A 14275-nucleotide genomic window follows, 5' to 3' on the forward strand; every position below is an offset into this window, starting at 1 on the left:
TTATAAATTATCAAGGGTTCATGAGGGAGGGGGTGGCGGGGAAAGGAAAAATGAGGAGCTGATAACAAGGACTCAAGTAGAAAGCAAGTGTTTTGAGAATGATAATGACAACAAATGTACAAATGTGCTTGACTCAATGGATGGATGTATGGATTGTGATAAGAGTTCTAGGAGTTGCCAATAAAATTTTTTAAAAATCGTTTTTCACTTCAGTCCTCCCTCGTCTAGATTCTTACAAACTCTATGGCCTATGCCACACAAAGGTTTGTAATCGTAGTGCTCCTTGTGTTATTCACAGTAAGTCCTTGTCCACTTAATGTTTAATTTAAATGTTCATTCAAAACAAATTAAGCATCTCCTAAGAAAAGAATTTGTAGAATAATTTAAAAAGCAAAAGTTAAAGTGGTGAAAAAAGCTTATTTCATGCTCTATCCTCTCGTTCCTTTTGCAAGCATACACAGATTACAGCTTTCCACATTCACACTGTGCAAGGAACTAGTTAACATTAGCAGTCCTCTACCCACAAGACCCCTTTCTAAAATGAGTCCTTCGGAGACTAGATGTCAGAGGTAGTGTTCACACCACGTAACGTATAATCAAAAGTGAATAGAGTTGAATAGTTCCAACTAGCAAGAACTCTGAAGCAGAAATGTTAGTAATTTTTACCTAAATGATTTGTATATTTAAAAGAAAAAATAAATGCAATGAAACTTTATCACACTTTCCAGAACATGTCCGAACCTGAGAAATAGCCTCCCTCTGAGCCCTAGGAAATCTCTGCTTTCCACGAGGGTTATCTTCTGATAATAGAGCAAAACTGTCAGAACAACCACAAGCTTCAGGGAGAATTTAGCAGGGCGATATTTATAGTCTACTGCTCAATAGTTCTCTTTATAATACAGAAGACCACAATACAAAGTCACTAAATGACACAAAGAAAGCACACTCATGTACTCCCCTTTTACTTTACCCACCGATAGATAACCCACTACCCCCAAAAAATTTTAAAACCAGTTGAGCCACATGTAAGTTTGACCTGAAGTTTTAATAACAAAGCAGCTTACTCGTCAAGTTATCAGCAAACATGGAGGCTTCATCATGACATAAAATACAGTCATAGGGGAAAAGGCTATTCTAGAAGGGGCACAAGGAAACAGAAGGGGGGAAATCCCAAATACTTTTAAAAAAGACATCAAACATAATCAAACACAAGATCTGCATAAAAAACAGTAATATTGTATTCTCTCCCCGCCCCACCCCACCCCCTAAATATAAAAAACTTACCCTGAAGAGATTTTCCCAATCCCTGGCCCAGCTTCCACCCATGTTTCTGGAGTAAGCGGTGTCCAATATTATCCTGACAGACAGAACAGAGAGACAAACCAAAAATATTCCAATAATATATTCTTCCCTTCCTAGTGACATTTAAACAGGTGATGAGCAAGAGATAATTCTACATATATGCATGCAAAAAGGTGCTAATAATAGGGTAAATGTGTCCAATAAAAGAGACATTAATGTAAAAAGAAATGCTGGCTAGTATTTATATGAGAAGAACATGTGGGATACTGGTCCTTTCTGATGGTGTACTGGGCAACTTTGTACCGAACACTACAAAGGAGAACAAAGGACAGGGGAAGGAATACATTTATGAAATTTAAAACTAACATTAAAAAAGCATAAAATCAAAGTACAATCACATCCACCACCTAGATAGCACCACTTTGATTTCTTTTCAAAGAAAATTTACATTGTGTTTAGCTGTTTTATGTGTCAGGCTTTCATGATACAAAGTAAGTTGTAAATGTAAGACTGCCCCACCACTAGAAATGAAAACACAATCAGAGCAAAATCCAGGCTAAACTTGATTGGTTTTTAAATATATATATATATATAAATAAATATTTAACTAGCATGCAGCCAATATTAAACTGAAAAACAGTGAGGTTAGTAAAACAAGAAATTAAATTGATTAAACAGAAAAATAAAATGAGCTCAAGCACAGACTGAGTGATGCATTTCAACATGTAATCTAACAAAAATGCTAAAATGTTAGAATGAAACAGGCCTAGCAGTAAGTTAACAGTAAAGAACCATTAGTGCATGTAGGGGGTGGGGCGGGACCAACATACATAATGTCTCATCTTCCTGGGAGCACGTGGGATAAATAAAGGGAGTTCAAATTGCAGGAAAACACCTCAGGAACAACAATTAAATGTCAGCTTTCATAAAAGGCGTCAATAGCCCTCAGAAATCTCTGCAGCCTTTATCCAATTCTTTCTTTGTGACAATTACTGTGAAGTAGCAGGGCAAAGCTAAAGTAACTTAACTGTAGCAGATAACATCATGCTACCTGTCCAATGGAAAACATTAAAAAATAATATAAATAAAGTGTTCATCACACATAAAAGTTCTATTTATATCAATCTAGCATTGTCATTTGAAAATACTTCTATTTCCCAAAATTAATTATAAAGTAGCAAAACCCCAAATCTTTTCATTAAAACCTATGAACTACTTGTTACTTTTCAATTTCATAATTCAATGATAAAATGATCTTTCAAGTCACGAAGGAAAGAAAACAGTTATTTTACTGTTGTTATCTCTCTGACATGTACTTAAGATGATTAAGTCTCCCAAATGTTCTGTTTAAAACAAAAATAAATAAATAAATAACTCCATCCAACAAATTTTTGAGAACACGTGAAAATTAGGATGAACAATAATTTATTTAACTCCTATAGAGTGGGAGACAAAAATCATGATACCTTTTTAAAAGCACAACCAACAGGCAAATGACAAAAAGTGTTTCTAAAACAAAAGATACTATTTAAAATATATATACAACTACTCTTCACTGATCAGTTTATCTGACACTTAACCATGTATGACAAGTTAAAAAAAAAACCTGCACAGTGAGAGTAATGCTGGCTTATGGTGTCTACGGTTAAATGTCAACTGAACTGGGCCATGATTCTCAGTGGTTTGACGGTGATGTACTGATGTAGTCATTCTCCATTTTCTCATAATGACCTGATATTGGAACCTAACTATGCCAGTAAATGAGGAGTAAGTATATTTACAAAATCATACAGTCTTCAAAAGGTCACCTGAAATTAATTTTGCTAAGAATAATTACTATAAAACTCTATGGTATGTGTAACCCCAGGAGATGACGTTCACATTACTAGAAATGTCTTCCACCATTATTAGACTTCACAAAAAACATAAACCTAAACTGCTGCCTCCTCTTCTTCCCTTCTTCCATCCCAAATGAAATGCCAGGAAAGGTATCACTAATTAGTATTATCTATTTATAAGTAACTCTATTATCAAAGAAAGTATGTCTTTGTATAAGGAACAGAAAATGAAAAAGGTAAAAAGACTTTTGTCTTATTACTAGGAAAACAAACTTACCTGCATATAAAATTCCTATTTCATAACATAATTTCTACAACTGAGTAACCCTAGAATGGAAAAGGATAGCAAAATGATGCTAAGATTGTGTGATTGACTTAAGTTAATGTTTAGTCTTTAACAGGCTAGGGTAACTATTTGGCACAGAGATTTCATGCATTAAAAAATGCTGACAAAAACTGTTGCCTCCTTTTTTTATTGAAGAAAACTCAATCTTTAGTGAAGTAGAGATGAGACATTATGCTAACTGTGTTATATTATGAATGCACTAAAATAAACAGACAGATGAAGCAGTATGCTATTTCCAAAAGCAGTGCAAGTGGAGTGAAAGCATTTCCATACGAACCTGGCTTTAAAAACTGGGCTGTCAAAAGAACAGTTAAATGTAACACAAAGTAAGAAACTGTCCAATCACTAATGGTCGTTTTATTTATTTTTGTCTTGTTTTCAATTCACTGCTTGCAAGTAATGTATTTATTACAGAAGAGTGAAAGCATAAGTAAATTCACGAGTCAAGACCAGCTGAGAGATTCAAGAGCAGCATGTTGTGACTGACAACAGCGAAAGGAAAAGCATATGTTAAAAGGAAGAAAAAAAGAAAAACTTAAGGTTATACACATTAGCACCACTTTTACAAAACCACTCAAGAGAAGAGCTGCCACCTTCTCACAGAAAACGGCAGTGGCATTTCTCCCCTAACACTTTGGGTGAAAATTGTTTTTTTAATTAAGTCTACTTTCCCAAATATGAATGGAGAATATAACGTTGAGGGTTATAGCAAAGTTAAGAACATGCCCCTCAGCCCTTCTGATTACACCCAAGGCAACAAAAACAAGAGACTTATCTCACCGAGTCTCTTTTTCTCAGGGGAATCACCAACTCGCAGTTCAGAGGAAATGACAAATACAGAAAACCTGGGCTTTTCCTGTCATTCCAGACTATCTGCTCTTTGACGAAAAAAGACAGCGCTGTGACTCTGCTAACAAGGCTAGTACTCAATGTGGTCCCCCCTTTGCTACCAAGAAAGAAAAATAGTTTTACAAATGCTATTCAAAAATCTAAGCAGGAAAAAAAAATCTAAGCAGGCTTAAGGATGATGGATGAACAGTGAAGGCCCACTAGAACACCTCATAACAATGTAGGACAAAAGTAGATATTGTCTACCTCTAAAATGTTCAAATGTTTACTAAACTTTTACTGTGAAGGAACAAAGGATTCTCAACTGCCAGCCTGGAAAATGATTAATTTAGTCTCTCTGCTTAGGGTTAGGATTTTTTCAAATTATTCCCATAGATGTGTGTTACAACAATACACTAGACTGACTTCTGGTCAAGTGGATAATCTATACAGATAAAAGCAATGAGCACAAAATTTATCTCTTAAATAGGTTTTTGTTTTGTTGGTTTTTTTTGTTTTTTTTTTGTTTTGTTTTGTTGGTTTTTAAGTACCGTATATACTTGAGTATAAGCCGACCCGAATATCAGCTGAGGCACCTAATTTTACCACAAAAACTGCGTTAAAAATGTGCTGAAAAACTCGGCTTATACACGAGTATATACGTTTCTTAGTTTTTGGTCATTATAACAATGACTAGAAAATCTTTCCAGTTTTTCAAGTGAAATATACTACTTGGGGTCTAATTGTAATCTCATAGGAGCAAAAATAAGTTACAAAATTTTCTTTTTCTAGCAGAGACAGGTTCAGAACTACCCAAAAGACACGACCGTGATAGCTGTCTATAATTTCAAAGTATGCATAAGAACTGCAAGAAAACCCTAATTTCAGGCTAATTAATATGGCCGCTGAACTTTGGCCCTGGTAGTAGGCAAGAAGCCAGTTTTCCACATAATTGTTCCTCACTTATTTCTCTTTTGTGTTCAAACCCCAAATTGGTGGCAGTGTAAGCGATATCTTAGGCTGAATATAAAGTTCGTCTAATTCTGGTTACACTGTGAGCCGAGTTAGCTGAAATCCAAACTTTTTTTTCACCCAAGATTACCTAAAGTGTCCTTTACCTTTTCTATTTCTAAACTTAAATGTTTAATTAAAATGATACATTCTTATTCTTTGTTCCCCTCTATTATATGTATTACAAACATAGAAAGAATAGAATTTTTAAACAGGAAAGTAAGAAGTGGTAAAAAACAACTACCAATAATATGCTAAAAAGTACAACTGCTACCATCAAATCCATGCTGACTCAAAATGACCCCATAGGGCAGAGTAGAACTGCCCCAGTGAGTTTCCAAGACTGTAAATTTACGGAGTGGAAAGTGCCATCTTTCTTCCTCAGAGCAGCTGGTGGTTTCTAGCTGCATTATGCATTGACCTTGTGGATAGCAGCCCAACACATTACCACTACACCACCAGGGCTCCTAGAAATCAATTAAAACAAAAACACCACCTCATTGTTTTAGCCATTCTTCGATATTTTATTAATTAAACACCAAGCAGAAAGATTCTCAGGAATCTCTCTCAAAATGATCAAACATTTTGGCAATAGCACCACCAATCTGTATAGTGGCAGATATCAAAATATAAGTAAAAAATCTACCGTATATACTCGTGTATAAGCTGAGTTTTTCAGCACATTATTTATGCAGTTTTGTGGTAAAATTAGGTGCCTCGGCAGATATTCGGGTTGGCTTATACTCAAATATATATGGTATTTTATGGTATGGCGTACATCTCAAGAGAACACTATACTAACATATATTTCAGTGACTGGATAAATATTAATTCCCCACTGAATTTTCATTTAGCTGACAGCTACACTCAATTTACACAAATTAGCTCATGTTTAACAGTGGCAAAAAGTATAGGACTCTTGAGTGGATTGTAAGCTTTGCTGATTGTGTATTAAAGAATCTATAAGCAAGAACCAAATGCTAATAGGTGAACCCATGCAAACAAGAAATTGCAAAAAAATCCCACCCCTCCCCACCAAAAAATAAAAGTCTAGCTCACTACAGATGACACAAGGAAGACTGGAGAGAAAAGCCACACAGTAATGCTACACCATTCAGCTCCAAGAAGCACATTATTTATAGTGCAGACCACATATGGTCACTGCTAAATGTCAAATTAGCAGTCTTATAGAGTTACAGTTTGGAACTAGTGGAGTCCACAGATCTAAACAGATATACAACATGACAAAGCCTAATTATACACATACTTCTAAATCCCTAGATGCACAAGCTAAACATGAGCAACTGAAGTCTGAAAACTTACATTAACTGTTAAAACCTGTTCGGTCAACCCCAAAACTATTAAAACAGAATTTTAATTAGTCAGGCAGAAAAGGCCAATTAATGAGCTAACGGGTAGTTTTACAATGACAATGTATTTTGTAAGCCTATGATGCAAACATTTTGCTTTCTACATAGCTTAAAATAATTGACCCATTTGCATCTGTTTTCTATAATAAAAGTTATAAAAAATCACATACCCTAAATCAGACCAACTAATTCTTGGAAGCACGGTGGAGCTCTCAGTTGGCTTATGGCTGTAGATCAAACTTGTTCACTGAATTTTAAACTTTAAGTGTGTAAAGTCTATAATGATCATGGCTGGGACCTAAAACTCTCAAAGCAGTAGCAACTTTTAAAATTAAAATTCCAAAAACACTATTTGTACTAAGTGAAAAGTTAATATTTTCTACCTTCTCTTTACATTCAGATAATCAAGTTTTCTGACAACTTTCTTAAAATTTTCTTAAATCACTAGACATTTTATTGAAAGCCATTTGGTTGAGGAAAATAAGACTTTATAACAAGATTATGAAATTCTTTACACCTGCTGGATGAATTCTGATGTATCGCCAACATTTGCCTACTGAAACTGAAAATACCTGTTAACATGTATCTCACTATCAAACTTAGATTTTAAAAATTCACTAAAAGTATAATGCACTAATGCAGCATTTTTGTATCTTATTTTTCATCTTGCTCATATGAATCAAATTTATCCTATTTCAAAACAAAAAGACCTTAATCCTATACTCACAATAACCCTTCATACAGGGATGTCCTTGGCACAAACCTGTGCAGACTTCCACGGTTACCAGCTGCTGTAGATTACCTTGTTTAAAAAAAAATGACTAGACCTTTAGCTCCTGCAGTGATCTGTAGACTCCCAAAGCTGCATATTTCCAGCCACGTTTGAGTTGCATGCTGTAGCACAACAGTCAGCACCTCTTAATAGATATTGCTGCAGAGAAAGATGTTCATTCAGCACAGACTTTTTCAAGTGTTAGAAGCCACGCCACTCCCTCTAAGAGCAAGACAGCTCAATGTGGGCAGCCAGTCGTGTAATAATAAACACTAGCATTTGGTGGGCATTCCTTAGGAGACAGAGGACTTTTGTTTGGGGAAAGGAAGAAGGAAACACAACCTACTTTGGTGCCAATCATTTTATGAGTCTCTGTAAATTCTATTCCTAAATGATTTGGTAGATAAGATCCCTCCTATCTTGGGTGCCCTGCTTCTATCTAACACAAAGTATTAGTACAAAGCTCCGGCTGTTAGAACCTAAACTACCATATCGCACACAATGTATAATTTTATATGTAGCAGAAGTACATTTCATAAATACATATCCAGAGTTACATATTATACATCTCTGAACAGATATTTATTTCAAAAATTCAGCTTAAGTATTATATTATTTGCTATTTTAAATGGAAAAGATAATTCCATTTAGCAAATAGACATATTAATTCTACTCAAAATTCCCTGAGATTACTCAACACTAGTCAGAATTTTTCCTCTTTGATATGTGCCAAAATTTATGACATGTACTAGGAAGTGAATTTCCTATAAACCAAGTATGAGACATGAAATAGCATTAACCTCACTTGACACAGTATTGAATTCTTCAGAAACCTTTAAAGTCTAACCCGGTGGTTAATAATGAACACTAGGCTGTAAATTTAGTCTAAATTTCCTGCTATGGTCAAGTCAAAGTAGCCCCCAAATTACAACCTGTACAAATATACTAACCAATTATGTGCCTTACGGAATACAGTACTGGGGATTTGCTTCTAACAGATCCAATCTGAAACTTTGACCCAAAGAGCATTTAAATCAAAATTAAACATTAATTTATTTTTCAAATGCAAAATAGTGATAGTTTGTGGACTGTATTATAAAATCCAAACTTGTGATCATCCCCAAGATGGTATGGAACAAGGCACAAATTTCAATTGTTTTTAATTTAGCAAAAAAGTTGGCATTTTATCCTTATGTCAAAACACAAGACTGGGCTTTTTCAGGGCATTAGATGTGATTTCTCCCTCTGCAGCATTATCACATGCGTCATCAATTACTGCCATGCCTAAGTCTAGCACCATGCCAGCACATTAAGACAGAAAGTACTATATGCAGTGTTCACTGGACCAGAAGAACAGAAATAAGAAGGGGAGGTGGGGGAGAAAGAAACCCTAGAGAAAAAATTAAAAAAAGGCAGACCGTGCAATACAAACCAGATCATGGCTGCTTAGCTAAAATGGGCCAACTGCTGTGGAAGAAAAATGTCGAACACCCCAAGTTGTGTAAATTTCTGTAAACAACTAAACACACACAAACACACACAACACCAATCTAATTAGGAACATAAACATATGTTGATCCTTTACTATGTTACAGTTTTGAAAATGAAAGTTACAGTTAAAATATCTGTACTCTCTAAATTGCCTTGTTTCCTGAGAGGGGAGGAGAAACTAGCATTTCCTATAGGTGAAGAGGCTTGCCTTGACTATTAAGATTCCCTCTTTATTATTTCCACTTAAATCGTACCAACAGTCCACTAAAATTCTTATTAAATATGTACACTTAAGCACAAATATTAACTGCTGACAATACTGACAAGTTCAGACAGTTTATTAACAGACTGTAATTTAAAATGATGAGTTTTTAAAAATGAAAATAATGTTAAAAAATTAGTAGGTTTAGGTTTTTGGGGGGAGCATTCTGTGCTGTTGTTTTAAGTAAAAATAAATAAATCTGTTTATTCTGTTGTTTGTCACTATTAATCTCCAAATGCTGTGTGAAAAGACCAAAAGGATCCACTTTTGACAACACCAGACAATTCTTATGCTACAGAAATCAAATTTGCCATGTTCTACGAGTCTGGTGAGTAAAATGTGTTAATTAACTCTTAACTGTTTCTAATGAAGCGTTCCACACGATTGCCTTGCCCAAGAAAAGTGAAGCTATTAAAGGATCAAAATACATTTTACTCCTTTATTTAATTTATAAAAACACTAAATTTTAACTTGCTATCTTTAACAGAATATCAGTATCGACCAAAATATTTATCCAAAAGTCTAATTTGCTTTTAGATTTTTTTGGATTAATTTCCCAACATATTAAATACTATCCTATATCCCAAACTCTACTTGATTATTGTAGGGCATGCAAGTAAATAGCACTAAACTGTACTCTCAATAATTAGTAAACTTAACTTCATTCGCATCAAGTGTCACACGAACACTACCTATGTCCCAAAATTAAGCACTGATCATCTTACCGATTCGATAGGCTTATCAAGTGACGCTTGTTCAATTTCCAAGTGTCCTTCTTCATACTGATCAAAGTGATTACCCTAAAAAAAGAAGACTATAGTTATTTTTTAGCATTACAGGTCAAAATTATTAATACCTAATCAAACTAGAGGTTATTTTAAATTTTACATTCCTTTTATAAAGGTACCAAAGTTGGGCCATAAATTCAGACATTTTTAATGTACAAGAATCATTTATTATCAGTCAAGGCCTAGTAATCTGAATTATCCTTCCACGACAAGCATTGAAATTGCTAAAACACACCAGCCATTTGGAACATCAACTCCTTCCTAGACAGACTCTATTAGGAACAATGTAGAATCCTATAAACATAGAAGCCATGTTGTATTTAATGAATGTTCTTGTATAGAATTTTTAATGCTAAAGAAAATAAGTCATAATAATACAAATAATACATAATATCATTTAATGGTAATGATTTACTGGTTTTGATTACAACTGGTAAAACATTTATCACCAATCTATTAAGTTTTCCAAATGATCTGCCAAGAGAAATAAACATGCCTCTGTAATACTGTATTTGATCATAATTACGCAAGTTGCCACTGCAATAAAGAAAAGACAAAACAGTTCAACTAACGATAGTTGTAGAGGGAGTGTTCAGTACTGATAATTTTCTCTGCTCCTTTAAAAAGGAAGAGTTAATAAATTGGCTTTCATCAAAATATCAATTTTCGGATTCCCTTCTGGTTACAAAATGAAGGGCATGAAGACTTATGAGTCCTGGACTGACCTAAGTAAAAAACCAAAAAAACTCAACTTTGCCTAAATTAATTGTATAGGACATAGGATGATATGACACTTGACTGTTAACCTAACAAAAAGTTACTTTGCTCTCAAAGTATAAATAAAATTCTAGTTAAATGAACAAATCTTTGAAGAGCCCTGTTGTTTTAGGTTATACATTAAGCTGTTCATTACAAAGTCAACAGTTCGAAACCACCAGATACTCAGTCAAAGATGAGGCTTTCTAAATCCCCTAAAGATGTATGCACGAGCCCCCAATAAAAAAATAAAATAAATAATTTAAAAATATGTACAGTCTTGGTAACTAACCCACAGGGGTACTTCTACTCTGTTTGACAAGATTGTTGTAAGTCAGAGTTGATTTTATGGCAATGAGTTGGGTTAGGCAATAAATCCTTAGAAGGAGATCTAACATAATTTGCTATGCTTTACCATAAATAATAGGTTATTTGATTCCCTTTCTAGACTAAGAAGTCTTTATGAATAAGAACCGAGGCTTGACTTCTATAACTCCTACCATGTAATAAGGTAAGTAATACACACTGAAAAGCACTAACTAAGAAGTAAGAGTTAAAATTGAGTGATAGTGTTAAAAGTTCTGGAACTAGATTGTGGTTATGTTAAGGTTGCTTAATGCCACTGAACTGTACACTTTAAGACGGTATTTTAAAAAAACTGATAATTTTTTGGTGTATACTTTACCACAACAGAAAAATAAAATAAACAGTATTGTGTGGAAACATTTACCCAAAAGAAAAAAGGAACAGATGGGGGCAGAAATGGGTTTTCCAAAGACAAAAAGCAGAACTTAAGCATGGGATAACGTTTAAGAAATATTCCAAGACTTTCTCTCTCCTACATGGAGTCTCTGGACAGAACAAATGGTTAATGTGCTCCGGAGGCTAAGGCCAAAGAAAGCAGTACCATTCACTGAGGAAGAAAAGCCTGGCCATCTTACTCCCAAAGCCTTAAAAATCCCACAGAGCACAGTGCTACTCTACACACAACGAAGTAATCAAAAGTCAAAGTTAACCGATGACAACTAACAACATTACACAGATTGTACGTTAGCAAACACCACATTCTTAACAAATTTCTAAATAGCACTGGCTATTTATGTTTCTTAATAATTTTTGGTATAATACAAAATAGTATTAATATATAGTTTGAGTACAGAAGGAAATTCACATATTTATAATTTACTGGTTTTCAACTTTTAATACATGCTGCTAGAAACTGGGTATATAGTGGCAAGGGGGAAAACAACAATAACAAAAAAACCTCACACCAAAGGAAATAAGCTAAAATAAAACAAACCTCAGATCACTGCAAAAACCCTCAAATTACAGACATAAATATAAAATCGAAAAGTCTAAAACTTCTAGAAGAAAATATGGGAAATCTTTGTGACCTAAGATTAGACAAAGATTTCTTAGATGTGAACAAAAAGCACGATCTGTAAAAGGAAAAATGATTGATTGGGCTGGGAGAAAATATTTACAAATATTGCACCTGATAAAGATCTTATACCCATAATATATTTTTAAAATCTCAAAACGTAAGAGGACAACCCAATTTATTCACTTTTTAAAGTCTGCCTCATTTCTTTAATCTTTATAAAAATTACATATAATTTTTAATGAGATACAGAGTCACCCTCTTAAATACTACATTTTCTAGATGACCGTGTCTCCAGATATGGTAAGGGAAGACAATCCAATTTGAAAGCAGACAAAAAATACACAATTTTGTTTTAAAAGTTCAAAAGTAGGAACTGATAGCAATGATGACTATATAACCCCAGTAACCCCACTCGAGGGGGAACGAATATCAGAATTGTAGGTGAACAGATACATTGGATGGTATAAGATATGGCAATATATATATATATATAAAATAAAATAATAAGGGTTCCTGGGGAGTAGGGTAGGAGAGGGAGGGGATATAAAGGGGAACTGGTATCAAAGCATTCAAAAAGAAAGAAAATGTTTTGAAACGGTGGTAGATATCATACAATTATGCTTGACCTAATTGAATTATGGATTGTTATAATATCTGTAAGAGCTCCCAATAAAATGATTAAACCCCCAGTAAAAGAATAAAAGTAGATACAAAAAGATGCTAATGATTCCTACTAGTTTTTTTCTAAACTTATACATTAGTCATAAAAGGGCACACACTAAAGTTCTTTTTTTTTCTAAAGTTCATTTTTAAGCCAGTAACCTGGCTATAAAAAAGTGGGCATCTACCATTTTCTACAATGTAATCTCAATGTGATTATTATTTTAAAAAATTAATCAGTTGAGACAGGAAAAAAATAGTGAAAGGTATCAAGCCATCTAGAGTCAGAAATTAAAAATTTTAAACTATTATCTTCTCAATGAAACCAAGAAACCTATATATAAAAGCACACGTGTTCTGCTAGCATTTAAAACTAGTTCACGGTCTAAATTATAGATTGTTTTTAAATAAAATGTCAATTTTAACAATTTGTTCCTGTGGTATTAAAAAGTGGCCCATCTGTAACAGTTACCTTTTTAAGGACAAATAGGTGCTCAGTACTGTATCAATTTACCACATAGGCATTATCTTACTTAATACCCTCAATGATCCAAATAACATTCATTTATCTTTTATTATTCTCATTTTCAGATGTCGAACTCTGAGTGTTTAAAGAAATTTATTCAAAGATACTTGAATAGTAATTGAAGGAGCCCAAATTCTAACCCAATTTCAATAACCTCAGAGTTCCTGATCTTTCTGTTACACTGTTTCTTTACTTATTCTGAGACAAAACATTTTCCATGGCAGACAATAATCCCTGTAGCATTTCTCTAGTATGAATTTTAAAAACTAAAAAAAAATTTTTTTTGAACTAAAAACAAATGTCCAATTTAATACTGCTGTTTTGAATGGGACAAATTAGGGAGTTACCATAAATTTTTTCTTAGGTTGCTCAGAAATGTTAATTTTAAGTTAAATGGAAGGGGGGTGGCACTAAAAAAGTAGTTCACTGATTACAACCATGTGAGACTGTTAATGTAAGCAAGACCCAATCAGTATTCTGCAAATGTGACAGAAGTTGTGCTATAATAGAATTACAACATATTTTTTTCTCGTTATTCCTGAAAATTAGTATTAGAGTTTAATAGGAAAAAAGTATCAATGTTTGATTAGTAAAGGAGCCCTAGTGGTGAGTTAAGTGTAGGGCTGTTAACTGCAAGGCCAACAGTCAAAACTCACCAAGATGATGAGGCTGTCTGCTTCTCAAAAACCTTATCAAGGGTCATTATGAGTTGAAATCAACTGTGGCAATGAATTTGGGTTTATGTTCTGCTGAAGAAAATGCCTGACAAATATCTAAAGTGGCCCTTTTTAAGAAATTAGTAACTGTGCTCGCTTCGGCAGCACATAAACTAAAATTGGAACGATACAGAGAAGATTAGCATGGCCCCTGCACAAGGATGACAGGCAAATTCGTGAAGCATTCCATATTTTTTTAAAAACATTTTATTAGGGGCTCATACA

The 14275-nt window shown here is 34.0% G+C and overlaps 1 protein-coding gene and 1 non-coding gene across 5 annotated transcripts in view; one reads left to right on the plus strand and one right to left on the minus strand.

Moving 5' to 3' along the window:
• The window catches only part of GPATCH8 (G-patch domain containing 8), a 74223-nt gene extending 64197 nt beyond the window's left edge, over positions 1-10026 (minus strand). For 2 of the 4 annotated variants that reach the window (XM_004707224.2, XM_045299290.1), the window contains exons 1-2: positions 9946-10020; positions 1285-1357 (exon numbers count right to left, since the gene is read on the minus strand). The gene's annotated coding sequence lies outside the window, so the exon portion shown is untranslated. Of the gene's footprint in view, positions 1-1284; positions 1358-3763; positions 3782-8899; positions 8935-9945 lie in introns of all 4 variants that reach the window. The other 2 variants (XM_045299289.1, XM_045299288.1) reach the window with 2 other exon arrangements.
• A 4113-nt stretch (positions 10027-14139) lies between these two features.
• LOC115873009 lies at positions 14140-14246 on the plus strand. Its single transcript, XR_004048185.1, has one exon. It is a non-coding gene; the product is annotated as a U6 spliceosomal RNA (small nuclear RNA).
• The last annotated feature ends 29 nt before the right edge of the window (positions 14247-14275 follow it).

Source organism: Echinops telfairi, unplaced genomic scaffold (genome assembly GCF_000313985.2).
Source record: "Echinops telfairi isolate 266 unplaced genomic scaffold, ASM31398v2 ScPeMD7_7458;HRSCAF=8496, whole genome shotgun sequence".
In the NCBI taxonomy this organism is placed as follows: Eukaryota; Metazoa; Chordata; class Mammalia; order Afrosoricida; family Tenrecidae; genus Echinops; species Echinops telfairi.